Raw genomic sequence first — 14656 nt, 5'->3', positions numbered from 1 at the left:
ATCAGGCAAACACACTCTACACCTCCACGTCAACCAACACCTCCACAATCTCCAATACATCAATCTCCTCCCAGACAACCAACACCACAACAATCACCAAGACAACTTACTCCTCCATCACACTCAACACCACCCAGACAACCTACTCCACAACGACAACCATCTCCTCTGTTTCAATCAACACCACCTCCACATCAACCATATTATTCTTCGCAAGATCTCTTTGGCACACCTCCACTCACCCAAGCACAACCTGGTTCTTCAAGTAGAGGTCTTCCGATACCGCAAGATAATCTGCTAGACGTTGATTTTGACTTTGCAAACAATTCTCAAGTATTGAAATTGGAAAAGAGAATTGATGATGTTATAGCAGAAAATAAAAGGTTGGCGGCTGAATGCAAAAAGATTGCTGATAGAGAAAAGACTCTTGCTGGTAGGATGCAGAGGTTGGAAGGTGAAAACAAAGTGTTGACTCTGAAAATTGAAGTTGATCAGACGGAAATCGACGTTCTGAAAGTTCGAGTGTCTGAATTAGAAGAAGAGAAGAATCGTCGAGAAAGTGAAAATGAATACTATAAGTTGAAGAATAAAGAGCTTATGGCTGCTAAAGCGCTGCATGAACACAAGTTCTACATGCTGAATAGAGTTGTGGAAAGCATGTTAGAAACATCAGTGGAACAAAAATATGAAGAGTTGAAGTTAGAAGACCTTCGTGCAGAACGTAAAGCAGATTTAGAAAGGCAGATGAAAGATAAGGGTAAAGGGGTGGAAGGAAGTTCTGTAATGTCTATTGTACCTTCAATGGTGATAGATAATCCTGAGCCTATATCTGCAGTTCCTGGTATAGTCGAAGAAGAATCACCAACGCCTAAGTTAATTGGTGGCGAAGATGAAGAGGATGATGAAGATGATGATGAGGATGAGTTTGTTTATTCTGCGAGCAGTCACAGTTCTAAAGGTGATGATGATGATGACGCTGCAGGAGGTTCAGGTGTTAGAGTAACTGAAACTTCAAATGAAAAAGTCGTTGAAGATCTGCTAAACGACACAGTCAATGAAGAAAGTGGTGAAGCTGAGAGAAAGGGGGAGTCGAGTAAGACTCAGATTGTAGAACATCATGAACCTTTGTTCTTACGTTTAGATGTGTATAGGGAGATGTTAAAAGATGTAAATCCCGAGATTCCAATTGATCTTGAAGCAGATTTGGAATCGTTTGATATCAATAAACAGCAAGATTATAAGTATGATTATGTTGAAGATGCTGATATTTACGATAGAGTTGAGGTTGAAGAGTGTTCGAATAATGAAGAGGTTTCTGAAGATACTTCTAAACTTCCAACATTAATGGAGTTCTTTGCTGCTGAAAATAGAGATGAATTACGTCAGAAAGTGACTGAAGCAGTGAATGATAATGTGTTTGAATGTTTGAGGAAAGAAGCTGAGCAGAAAGATCAGTCAAATGCTGATAAAGAAGATCAATCTAAAGTTGAAGAAATTGATCGTTCTAAGTGGTTTAAAGATTCTCATGAAAGAAAATTCAAAAGGCCGCTGAAGTTCTTCCAACGTGATAGAAATGTTTCGCTTGGCGATATTATTAGTTGGGGTTTTCTTCCACAAGTCAACGCTTATGCTATTAGAAGAGAATATGGCGTCTAGTATTTTGCACGTTTATATGATATAATGACATTACTGTGGTGGGACGTTGATGAATTAGCAAAAGTGAGGGTCTTGGAGTACAAGGTGAGACAGAATGATACCGCGATGTGGGGCTACATCAAGTATGAACAATTGAAGTCGTTTCGAAAGTGGAAGCCTCATCGTCCAAGACGTGTTCAGAGAATTGATCCGGAAACTGGAGCTGTAGAAGTTATTCTGAATGTAAAGCCTCCACGTACAATGAAGACAATTCCGATGCCAGAAATGGAACAGGATTTTTATAAAGGCTTTATTGACTGGGTTTACAGTTGCAGGACGACTGAAGCAATAATCACATACAGAGCTGGTGGAGAGCTGAGGGATATTCATGTTTACGACCCTATGTGGTTAGTAAACTGTTCAGCGAAAGACATCGAATGTCTATTCATTCACAAGATTCGCTACTCTCCAGCAGATAAAGAGCAAGCTCTTCAGTTTCAACGTGTTGTATCACTGTGTATTCAGAAAGGAATCAACTCTGAAAACAAGTGGAAATCCTCGTGGTGGTCTTTAGAAGAGAAGATGAGGAAGAAATCAAAGCGTGAACGTGAACGTGAGAATCAAAAGATGGAAGAAAATAGAGGAAAGTTTATGAAGGAACAAGAAAAGGAGGAAAAGGCGAGGAAGATCAAGAATGAGAAGATCAGAGTTGCTCTGAGCGGAAAGCCAAAACCAAAGGAAGAGAAATTCAAAGCTATCTAAAGACCTACATTCAAGACAAAGAATGCGGCTTCATCCAAGGGGGAGTTTGTTGATGCACAATGTCTAAAGCCTGCGTCTTTGTAATACTAGTTTAATGTATAGGGTCCAGATAGGTCATTTTGTATTAGTACAAGGGGTAAAAGTGTAATTTTATGACTTTAATGTTGTAGGTCCGCTTTTGTGGCATGTGTCCACAAAAGCGAACCAGCTTAGTTGTCTGGACCGCTTTTATGGACATGTCACATGAGCGGACCAGGTTCCCTATATATACCCCAATGTGTTCTTCATTTGTAACGTCTTCGGGAACTCAACGTCGAACTGCTGTCCGTACGACAAGCGTTATCAAGTGAAGAAAAAGTATTTTAAGTGTGAATCTTCTGTTTCTACTCCTTTCTGTTACGTTTTTCTTTGTATCATGCTGAAAATGTGTTTCCGCCACATTTTCAGTAAGCACTAGCTCTGATTGACTCACTCGAGAGGTCAAAACTGTTCCTACAATTGGTATCAGAGCTCAGGAGGAGGTTCTCTGCAGAAATTAGCCGGATTTCATCACTTTTTCTTACTTCTACACCTTCTTTTACTGATTCGGAAAGATTTCATGGTCGGAATTCGCTCAAATTTTCACAGATTGTGCGCAATAGTACCTAGACAAACCCTAGAAAGTTTGAAGCCAAAATTCGAAAGAAAAATGGGTCAAACCAGGAGGTCCGCTTATTTGGTCGGATAGAGATTCGTTTGGATCGCTCATTCGGACGGTCCGCGTATCTGGTCAGATCAATCCGTCCGGTTCGCTCATACGGTCGGTCCGCTCCAAGATCAATCTGTCCGGTTCGCTCATACGGTCGGTCCGCTCTAAGATCAATCCGTCCGGTTCGCTCATTTGATCCGTCTGGACCGCTCTTGTGTCCGATTGACTATTTGGTCTGTTTTTCTGTCATCCTGGTTCGCTTATCAGTCAACTAATACGTATCGGGATTTTGTGAAAAATGGCAATGGTGTTTGATGAACAGGAGAACTATTATTTTGAAAAATTTAATGATTGGCATCACGGATTTCTAGATGAGGGTTATAGAAAAGTGAGCAAAGATGGATGGGCAAAAAGGTTTAAATATTTGGTATGTCTGAAAGACGAAACGTTGGATGATCTTAAAGACCGATATAGTGTCTTACTGAATTATTTGAGAGATCATGAGATATATCCGTCAAATGTTGAGAAATTAGAGAAGTTTGCAGATGCATTACCGATTGAATGGGATGAATGTTTGAAAAATTTAAGGGATGACTCAAATTTTTCAAAACTACCTCTAAATCAGTTTATCAGCAAACTTAAAGCTCATGAACTTGAAATTAGAAAGAAAAAGAAAGAAATGATCAAGGTTTTAGAGAATAATGTGCTAGATCTGAGTTCAGATGTGATTGAAGAGATGCATAAAAGGGTTGCTAAATGTGTCAGGGCAAAATATGTGCTGAAATACGATTTCAAACGAGGTTGTTATATTGATAATAATGGAAATCCTCTTGATTTCGTTAAAATTTTTTGTGCAGGTACATTCATAGCAAAGGAAGAAGAAGCTCCAAAAGCTGAAGAATCGGTGAAGAATGAAACAATGTGTTCAAGATGCGATAACGTCAAGACTGATTATGACAAACTTGTGAAAGACATGGGAAGTTTGGCATCTGACGTCAAAAGGTTGAAAGACGAGAAGCACGCTGCTCAAAATCAGATTCTTATTCTGAAAGAAAATTGTGAGAAGTTGAAAGCTGAAAATGACAAACTGTTGGTTGGTTTGAACAGTTTGACATTTAAAAACAAGAAGTTAAATGAAAAAGTTAAAGGTTTTGAAATTGAAAAAAACAAAAATTGAGAAAGAATTTCAGAATCAAATAAAAATTCTTGAAGATGGGAGAAATGTGTTTAGTAAAAACAACATTGAAAAACAGAAAATGATAAATTCCCATCTTCAGAAAATCATTAAACTCGAAAAAGAAGGTGAATGTGCTCAAATTAAAATCAAAGAGTTGGAAAAAGAGCTTGAAAGAAAACAGAAATCATCAGAAGATGAAGATTTCTGGATCAAGCTAGAGAATAAAAATTTGAAAGCGAATGAATTAAAATTTCAAGAACAGATAAAAGTTCTGGAAGATAAAAAATCTGTTCTTGAAAATTTGAATATTGATAATGAAAGTTCGATCAAGTCTCATCTTGGTAGAATATCTCAGCTTGAAAAAGAAGCTGAAAATTCCAGAAGCAAGATTGATGAACTTGAAAAGAAATTGATAGGTTTTGTGGCTAAATCAGACAGTTTGAATTTTCCCTGTCTAAAACCAATCAATTCAGTTCCAATAAGTGACGTTGTCACAAACTTTGATAATGTCAAAGTTAAAGATTGTGGTGAAAAATCTGATGATAAAAAGGAAAAGTTTCAGAAAACTGTTCTGCAATCGACTGAAAAGGGTGAATGCTCGAAGCAAAAACCTTTGAAGAAGAAAGCGGAACAGAAACAAAAAATTAAAAATGAGAAAATTGTTCAAAAAGATAATAAAAGCTCATCAGATCGATCATCCAATCAACATGAAAAATTACAAAAAGTAAAAAATGAAAATTCAAGAAATGTTGGTAATAAGTGGTGCAGGTCGGACCACAGTGCTCAAAAGCCAAATCCAGCAAACTTGAGGAAGGAATATCACCAAGCCAGACAATGCTATGATCTGAGCGTTTGGTGTGAAGGTGGTATACGGTACGATAACAGAGTGTGTTACCGATGCAGTTATCAAGGACACATTGTTGTTAACTGCCGGAATTGGAGTTATGAGACCAGAAGATGCTACAATTGTCAGATCAAAGGTCATATTGCCAAAGATTGCCCAAGGAGATCAAATGAAAGATCGAGGGCTGTATCTCAGAAAGTGGCAAGAAATCCAGTCAAAGTCAAACCCAAAGAACTGAAAGTTCGAGAACCAAAAGTTCAAAAACCAAAAGTTCAAGAACAGAAAGTTCAAGAGACGAAAGTGAAGCTTTCGCAGGGGTAGAAAGACAGACTGAGGAAAAAGAGGAAAAAGGCGAGAGAGTATCTCGAGAAGATTTTGTCATCGGATTTACGGGACAAAAGGAATAAAAGTTCTGATGAATCTACTCCCTCAGTTGTAAAGACAAACGAAAAGAATTTATCAGATACAAATTTGGGGACGAAAGAGGAGAAAAAGAAGGAAAAGGTCGGCGATGAATCTGACAGTGTCAAAGTCAGACAAGCCACCTGCAGGCAATGATTCTGGTTTGTCAAAGCCAGAGGAGCCGTTGGTTGAGGTAAAAAAGGAGAGTTCTAGTTTAACAATGGATGATGCAAGTTTTCCACCATTGTTGAATAAGAATTCGAAATCACCCAAGGCTGGTCAGGCTTGGGTGAATCTTTTCAAATGAAAAACCCTGACTTGCCGGAGATCCCAAGATGGTATCGTGGATCATGAATCGGCATCTGTCTAAAATTCTAATCGGTAACGTCAATCAAACAAACGGTAAAAAGGTTTGTTTGTGTTTTTCTTTCAAGTGGTATTAGACGAGTTTATATTTTTGCAAGTGGTACAGAGGATTCTGGACTGCAAATGGTAAATCAAGGACATTAACTTGTACTTGGTTTTTCCTACTTTTGTATAGAAAACAAGATGATGAAGTAACCCCGTACCTAAAATGTTTGGTAAACAAACTTATATTTTCTGGAAAAACCATTTTGATTAAAACAAACTTAAGTGTTTTGAAATCATAATGGGAAAATAGTTTGTTGTGAGGGGGAGTTCTGATTGTTTATGCCAAGTGGATGGAGAATTGAAGTGATTCTCATCGTGTTGTCATGTTTGTACAGTTTGTTTCAAATTTTCCCAGAAAATCAAAATTGAAACATATTTTGATTTTAGGGGGAGATATTCGCAGAAAAATACAAAAACATGATAAAACCTTAAAAATCCAAAAACATTAAAAAAATGCAAAAAGAGCTGTGTAATATAGAGGAAATGATAGTACATCAGCTAGACGGGCACAGTACGTTAAAGAAATGTAATGTAAAAATGCAGTTAAGCAGTCTCGCTAAAGATGTGCCGGTAGGTTCTTACAGAATTAGTAGATCAGTTTGGGATATAAACTAAATTTAACTTGCGTTTTCGTGGGGAACACCTCCAGGATATATAGGTAACCCCTGAAATCCTGTTTGAAAGGTCCCGTATTCTGAGATACTAGGTCTTTATGCTCGGTGATATCTGGGGTATTATCCCGGGACTTCTGCTGTATGGAAATACTGACCTAGTCCCCGGATAATACTTTACGCAAAAAGCTTTGAAACATAAGCTTCACCCTCAGCATGCTGATGAAACAATAAAATTGATAGTCGCTGCTGTTGAAATGCAAAAGATCCTATAAAGGGGACCCACCTTAAAGTCGAACCGTCATCTCTCTGCTGAACGGAAGTTCTGACCTGAGCTCTCACGGTTTCGCATCTACCCCCAACAGATATCAGCCGTGGTATATTCACCTGTAAGACTGAATACTGGGATCCGGATACGGGAGTATATACTGAGGTGGGAACACACGTTAACGTTTAAGTCTCTAAAACATTAATCACATATCCCGAACAGTTTGAAAGTTTTGCGAGAATTTCAAGTGGATCAATATACCGACAATTAACGCGAGTTGTTTAAATGTTTAAAATGAAATAAGCTTAATGGTGCTTGTGTTCTGTCGGCAGCTGATATGATCCCCTAACACGCTCGAAAAAATATTGTGTGTATATATTTCAGTTTGTACAGCTTTAAACCCAAAAAGATTTTCTTTTCTCATTATTTTCGACAACTGATACTGGGGATTGAAAGATCAAAGCCTGTGTGCAGATCATGTTAGTGCCTGATGAGGGTTGGGTAAGCTGTGATTGCAAACAAAGATCTGGTATGATGTTTGAAAGATAAAATGTGCAAATGTTTGAAACGTCGAAAAGTTTATTAGTTTGAACTGGTTTTAAAACAAAATGACAGAGTACTTCATAAAACTGATCAACCAGGGCCATTAACTTGGACTTGGTAGGTCAAACAGTTGTCCAGGGTCATTAACTTGGACTTGGTCAACTGGGTGTCAGCGTGTGAAATCGAAAAAGTTGGAAAAATATTTAAAAAATTGAATTTTTGAACAATAAGAAACAGGTTCGCTCTTTTGTCACCATCGGTTCGCTTATTTGTCAAAGTAACACGTTGGTCCGCTCATGAGGACATGTCGAATAAGCGGTCTAGACCTCATATAAATAGAACAGGGGTCCGCTTTTTCTGTCATTTCCAGACCGCTTATCCGTCATTCTCTCTGAGGCGATTTCGAGCGATCCTCTGTATTCTTCGTGATTTTCTGCTGTTTGAGCCCGATTTTCACTTGTTCTTGATAGATTCTAGTTCATTACATCATGGGCAAGGTAAGTCCTCTCTCAATCTTAGTTCTTTCGTGTTAAAAACATGTCTGTTAGTATGTTTAAATGAACGAATCATGTTTTATACTTTTAACTATCATATTTGGATGTATAGAATAGTGTAGTTGTGTCGTCTAATGATTCCGAGTATAGTGTTATGCTTTAATTGCTGAGATTTGAGCGATTGTTGAGTGTAGTCGGCAATGAGTGACTTCAAGTTCAGATCTAGGGTGAATTAGACATGTTCTGTTGGAATGAAAAGATACCTCTAGTCTCGGAATTCTGTGAAGAATCAGATTTTGGAAAGTTAATAAATTGTTAAATGTGAAAAATTCTTGAATATTCTTAAATGATTAGTTGATTCATTTAGTTGAATCACAATTGTGTTTGTTTGTGATAGATTGTTTGAGTTGTGTAGGTTTCTGATCCTGTTGATAGGGAAAGCCAGGAGATACATCAGAACCTGAGAAGAAATTTGAAGAGATAAAGCCAGGAGATGATTTCAATGGTGGTAACAAATCCCAGACGGCAATCCTAGCATGGTGATAGGGGAGTCTGATGATAGTTATAGCCAAAGAAGGATCCAGGCAGAATTCCTGAAGAAGACCGAGCAATATCCGAGAATGTCATGTTGAAGACTCTCACTGAAGATTCCGTCAACATTCAAGGGGGAGTCTGTTGGTGCAGTTGTCTGTCGACTACATCTTCGTTCGAGTCTTAGAATAGGACTGATTGTATAATGTACGGAAAACGAGAAAACATATAACACATAGGTCCAATTAGGTTAGGTTCGCCCGAGCGGACATATGGATGGTCCGCTCGAACAGCATGTCAGCTGGTCCGCTCATTTGGCCCATTTGGTTTTAGGTTCGGTCGAACGACAAAGTAATAGGTCCGCTCTTATGACTGTTTGGGATCGCTCGAGTGACCAGTTGTGTTGGTCCGCTCGAGTGGCATCAAACTGGTTCGCTTATTGGGCCTGTCCAATAAGCGAACCCAAATGTCTATAAATAGGTCCAATGAGCAATTCATTTGTAACGGTGTATTGAAATCGTGCCGAAGTGCTGCCGGTGCGAGATTTGAAGTGTAATCAGTGTCAAATCAATAAAACAAGTAGTTAAAGTGATTTGCGTGCTATTTCTACCTTAGTTTCTTGTTATTCCGCACCTAAAACCAAGGAGAAAGCCTCTGAACGACTCGTTTAGATCAGAATACGATCCTACAAGAGTAATGTCAATGTGAATGAGGGACACTTTGAATGAAGTGAATGTACGATGTGAAGGACCAGAGTTTGAGAGAACAAATCTTATCCGAGATGTCTTTGTTAATGAATGAAGTGTCATTATATAAGCAAAGACATGTCCCAAAGGAGTATTCATTTGACTAGTGAACCAGCTTGCAGTGAGGGGCTTACCCTTTCGGGGGTTGAAGCCTTTTGACCCCCGGATAATAGCGTGTATTCTGTGGACCTGCATTGCTTTTACGGCTGTGGTTGGTGAGACTGTTTGGGGATGTGACTTGTTCACTATTCCCATGTTACTTTACTCCATCTCCTCAGCTTTTTCAAGCGTTGAACCTTTTAACCTTTTAGGTGTTTACATACTTGGTCATTTTATTTGGTCTCGGGCTACCCCCTTCATCAGCCCCCCAAGTCAGAGGTTTTTGGGAGTAGATCAAAGACTTCTGACTTTTTTAAGCATCTGTTTTATTCCCTGAAGGTTTCAAGGGTTCAAAGTTTGAAGGATTGGAAGGTTGTCGGCAGTTAATGTTTGAATTTTGAAAATTAGACAACTGATTTGATTGACGTGTAGCAGTTCCTAGGGTGGCGGTTTTGCAGGGTGTATTGTTTACATTATTGCCCCTATATTAACTTGTTTATATTTTTCTTATTTGCCATTTCATAGTTTCTTTGCAAAAATGGGTGCCCTTAAGGTTAGTGTTGGTTTCTTTTGCTTTACTTTTTCATAGTTTCTTTGCAAAAATGGGTGCCCTTAAGGATTTAGCAAAATCCTTTTCCCGGTTAACCCAAGAGGAAGTAGAGTTATTTTGTAAGGAATATGGCATTGGGATTGAGTTTACACCTACTGCTCCTGCGTGTGATGCTTCGATTAATAAATGCCCAACTGGTTTCATCGCCCTTTATTGTCGTCACTTTGAGTTTTCAAACCTTCGCTATCCATTTTCTCTGTTTGTTTTGAATTTGTTGGAGTATTACCGGGTCTCTTTTGGTCAGATTCATCCGAAGGGCATGGCTAGGGTTTTACATTTCGAGGTTTTGTGCCGTGCCCTCGGATATGATCCTTCCTTATTGCTATTTCGTCGTTTTTTCCGCTTGGCCAAAAATGGCGATTGGTTTACTTTTGAAGCATCTAAGGTTGATTCCGGCCTTATTTCATCAATGGTTACCACACTTGGAACTTGGAAGAATCAATTTTTTCTGGGTTTCCGACACTATTGTTCCGTTTAAAACTGTGTGGCGACACACGGATGCTGTTCTCAATGAACCGGAACCCCTTGCATCTGATTTGAATGATGCTTTTCTGAAATCTATTCGTGAATGCCCTGCGAGGGTTCGTCCCTTTCCTGAGCATTTGCTGGTTTTATTAGGGGTTAGTAAGTTGTGGGAAAAAGCTGACCGGGATCCGGTTCTGATGAGAGATGGCACAGGTATGCATTTTTGTTTTCTCCTTTCTTGTATCTTTCTAATTTTTGTCTCATGTTTTGTCTGCTTGTTGCTTGCAGTTATGTTTGCCTTGGATTTCATCAAAAGTGATGACACTTCGGATGTGGTTTTTGGGGATGTTCCTGTTGTTCCTGATGAAAATGTTGTGGTTAAAGGTGCCGAACAAAAGTTTGAAGGTGCAGGGTATGTTAGTGTCTCGAACATTAAGGGTTTTTCTAAACCTCTTGCCCCCAAGACTTCGACTCGGCGATCTACTCGTCGTCTGAAAGCTGCTCCTCAATCCACTTCTACTGAACTGGTGGAATTGAGTGATGATGTTGAAGAGTCTGGGGATAAGGTGTTGAGGCGGGTTCTGAAAGGGAGAAGAAGTTAGTTGTTCATGGCAAAAAGGGTTCAGCCAAGAAGGTTGCTGCTACACCTGTTCAAGGTTCTTCGAGTATGGACGTTGAAGGGTTGGATCCTGATACGGTTTATGTGCCATGTTGGTCGGTAAAGGTTGATGATAGCTTTAAAGATGTTGCTGTTTGTGAAGAGGCCTTGAGTCATATTGCTTCTCCTTCGATTCACAAGACTATTTCTGAAATGGATGATGATGTGATGTTGTCCCGGATGATTCTTAGTACTTGCAACCTTGCTGCCATGCTTCCTCGGGGCGTTGCTCGTTTTCGCCAAAGGATCCGAGAGTATGAATAATTTTCCAAGAAGAAAGATAAGATGAAGTCTTCGATGGCATCAATGAGAAAGGAGATAAGCAGCTTTGCTGAGAAGGAGGAAACTTGGTCGAAGAAGGTTGAAGGCTTGTCCAGGCAGCATGAGATTGAGATGGTCGATTTTAAGAAGAGCTTTGAGGCTGATCGGTTGAAGCTAAAGGCAGACAGGGAGGCTTTGTCTGTTGCCCAGAAAGCCTTTGATGAAGAGAAGGAGAGCCTGAAGGCTTCAGTTTCTCGTGCAACTAGTGATAACCAGTGGTTGATTGAGCGGGGCTTTCAACAGGTTGTCACTTACCTGCTTCATTCTACCGAGTTTAATTCTGCTCTTGGTGATGTGTATACAAAGTTTCTAAACTTGGGAAAACACCAAGGTCTCATTGCAGGTTACAAGTTGCATGAAGCTGGGCATGCTCTGGAAAAGTCCCCCTTATTTCGTCCCGATGCTTCTGATGTTTTCAAAAGCTCAGTTGAACAGATGGAGAGGCTAACCTATCCTTATGTTCATCAGGTTTCCTCTTTCTTTGGTAAGCCTTTGTCTGTTTTACATGATTTGAAACCGGAGGGTCTAAATGAAAAGGTTTACACTGAGGTCTTGGGCTCCCTTTCAAAGAAAAGATCTTATTCCGAAGATAGTGATGATACCTTCTCGAGTCTGCCGGATGTTTCGAAGGATGTTGGTTTAGAGACCTCAGCGGTTGGTGGTGATGATGGTGCTAAGGCTAAGAAGTCCAAGAAAGCGAAGAAGGTCAAAGGTGAAGGTTCTGGTGTCTCCAAGCCTTCTGCCATCTGATGATTATTTGTAGCTTTCTTAGCAAAACACTTTATGGTTTGTAATGTTATTTTGAACAATATTAGGTTTCCAGGAACCCTTAAGGTTCCTGTTGGTGGTGTGTTGGGCCTGTATGGCCATTTGAACAGTAGTTTAACTTGCAAGTTACTAGAACTTGCTTTAACTTTTATTTGAAAGTCGTTCATGACTTTCTTTGATATGGTATGATGGTTATTATATTACTTGCGTTGTTGTTTGGTAGGTTTTAACCCTTCAAGCCTTTTGGCTAGTCGTAGTTGACGTTTCAAGCTTGTCGTGTGGGTGGCTTGAAGCCTTGATAGCTTTTGATTTGGTTTGTATGCTTTGCCGATGAATTTTTACGTGTATTTTTCCTTGGATAATTTTTTGTTTTTAACATTGTCTTTGTTGAATTTGTGCTATCTTTATGTTTTTTCACCTTAAAGGGATCAGTGCTGCAGGCACTTAGCCTTGGTATTTTTAACAAAAAGACATAACACCTATCCTCTTTATCATTTCTTTGTGATTTGTTTTACTTCGTAAGCTTGTTTGTTGGTTATGTTTCTAAGGCTTAAGGAACGATTGGCGTAGGCTGTTCAGACCTGTCTATGAGACAATTTTATTTTCACTCAATGAGTCTTATGGAGTTGTATTGATTTAGGAACTCACCCCTTATATAGGTTCATTCAACCCTTGAACCTATTGAGCGATGTGGCCTGGGAGCTCATCCCCTTACATGGCCCTTGCCATGGAGTTTTTTGCTAGGTTCTCAACCTGATATTAGGATAGAAAGACAAGTTTGATAAAACAACTTCATTCATTCAAGCAATACTTGCTTTTTTACAAAAGGTTTTCATAGTGTTGTTCGAGGTACATTTTGATACAAACCAAACTTTTCTGTCTAAACATGGAATCTTCTCAGGGTTTTGTTGTTCCAATGTCTTGGAAGCCTTTTGCCTTCTGAATCTGCTAGCTTGTAGGATCCACCCTTGTGTGCTTCGAGGATGGTGTATGGACCTTCCCATTTTGGGCCCAACTTTCCTTGATTTTCCTTTTTGCTAGCTTCATTGTTTCTGAGGACTACGTCCCCTGGCTTAAATCGTTCATTCTTAACCTTCTTGTTGTAGTAGGCTTCCATTTTTTGCTTGTATTTGGCTTCCTGGATTGCAGCTTGATCTCGGGCTTCCTCTAGGAGTTGTAAATTTAACATGGTCTCTTGTTGGTTTGTTTCGGGATCTATGTTGACGATTCATTGGGTTACAACTCCTATTTCAGCAGGGATTACAGCCTCGGATCCAAATACCAAGCTATAAGGTGTTTTCTTGTGGCTTGTTTTTTCGGTTGTTCTAATTGCCCATAGGACGCTAGGCAATTCTTCGAGCCAATTGCTTTCGTATCTTCCTAATCTTGTCTTGATGCCTTCCACTATGCTTCGGTTAGCCCTTTCAACCTGGCCATTTGATTGTGGATAAGCCACTGAGCTGAAGATCTGGTTGATTCTGTACTCTTTACACCAAAGGCTGAAAGGCTTTTCTGCAAATTGCTTCCCATTGTCGGTGACAATCACTCCTGGTAGCCCATAGCGGCAGATGATGTTTTCCCAAACGAAGTCGATAACCTGTTTCCCTGTGATCTTTGCAAGGGGTTTAACCTCGGGCCATTTGGTGAAATAGTCTATTGCTACTAGCAAGAATTTTACTCCTCCTTTGCTTGGAGGGAATGGCCCAACAATGTCCATTCCCCACTTATGGGATGGCCATGCCAAGGTTATTGGAACAAGATCATGTTTGGGACTTCTTGGGATTGGAGCATGGATTTGACAAGCATCACATTTCTTCAATTGTTCAGTGGTGTCACGATGCATCGAGGGCCAGAAATATCCAAGGTTCATGAGTTTTGCAACCACCGACCTAGCTCCAAAATGGGCTCCACATACTCCTTCGTGAATTTCTTTGATCAATACTTACTTTGCTCGGGACCAACACATCTTAGCAAGGGGGCAAGGTAACCCTTTTTGTAGAGGGTTTCTCCTTGTAACACATATTGTCTTGCTTTGATTTTAACCCTTTCGGCTTCTACTTGATCATTGGGTAGTTCACCATTTTGAAGGAATTTTTTGATGGGAGTCATCCAGTTTGGATCTTCCTCGGTGACTACATCTTGGACCTCCAATTCATCAATCGATGGAGTCTTCAACACTTCAACCAACACCTTTTTGGTGAGGTGGGCAAAGGTGAGGGATGCTAGTTTACTTAAGGCATCAGCCTTTTTGTTTTAGGACCTTGGAATTTGCTTGATGCTGCATGCTTGGAAGGTGTTCATCAATTCCTTGGATTTTTCTTTATATCTTCTCATATTGGGTTCTTTAGCAACGTAGCTATCGTTGACTTGGCTTGAGACTAGCAATGAATCTGTGAACACTTCAAGCTTTTGAACTTTCATTTCTTTGGCCAGTCTTAAGCCGGCGATCAGTGCCTCGTATTCAGCCTCATTATTGGTTGTCTGAAAATCAAAACGGAGAGCATATGTGAATTCTAACCCTCCAGGGTTGATTAGAACTAACCCAGCCCCTGACCCTTCAACGCTTGAAGCCCCATAGGTGAATAGCTTCCAGGCCTCAGGGTTGGAGGGTTCAATGGTTGTG

Source organism: Helianthus annuus, chromosome 16, assembly GCF_002127325.2.
Source record: "Helianthus annuus cultivar XRQ/B chromosome 16, HanXRQr2.0-SUNRISE, whole genome shotgun sequence".
NCBI classification, from domain to species: domain Eukaryota; kingdom Viridiplantae; phylum Streptophyta; class Magnoliopsida; order Asterales; family Asteraceae; genus Helianthus; species Helianthus annuus.
The sequence above is the reverse complement of the archived record's forward strand: the minus strand, read 5'-3'. Positions refer to the sequence as shown.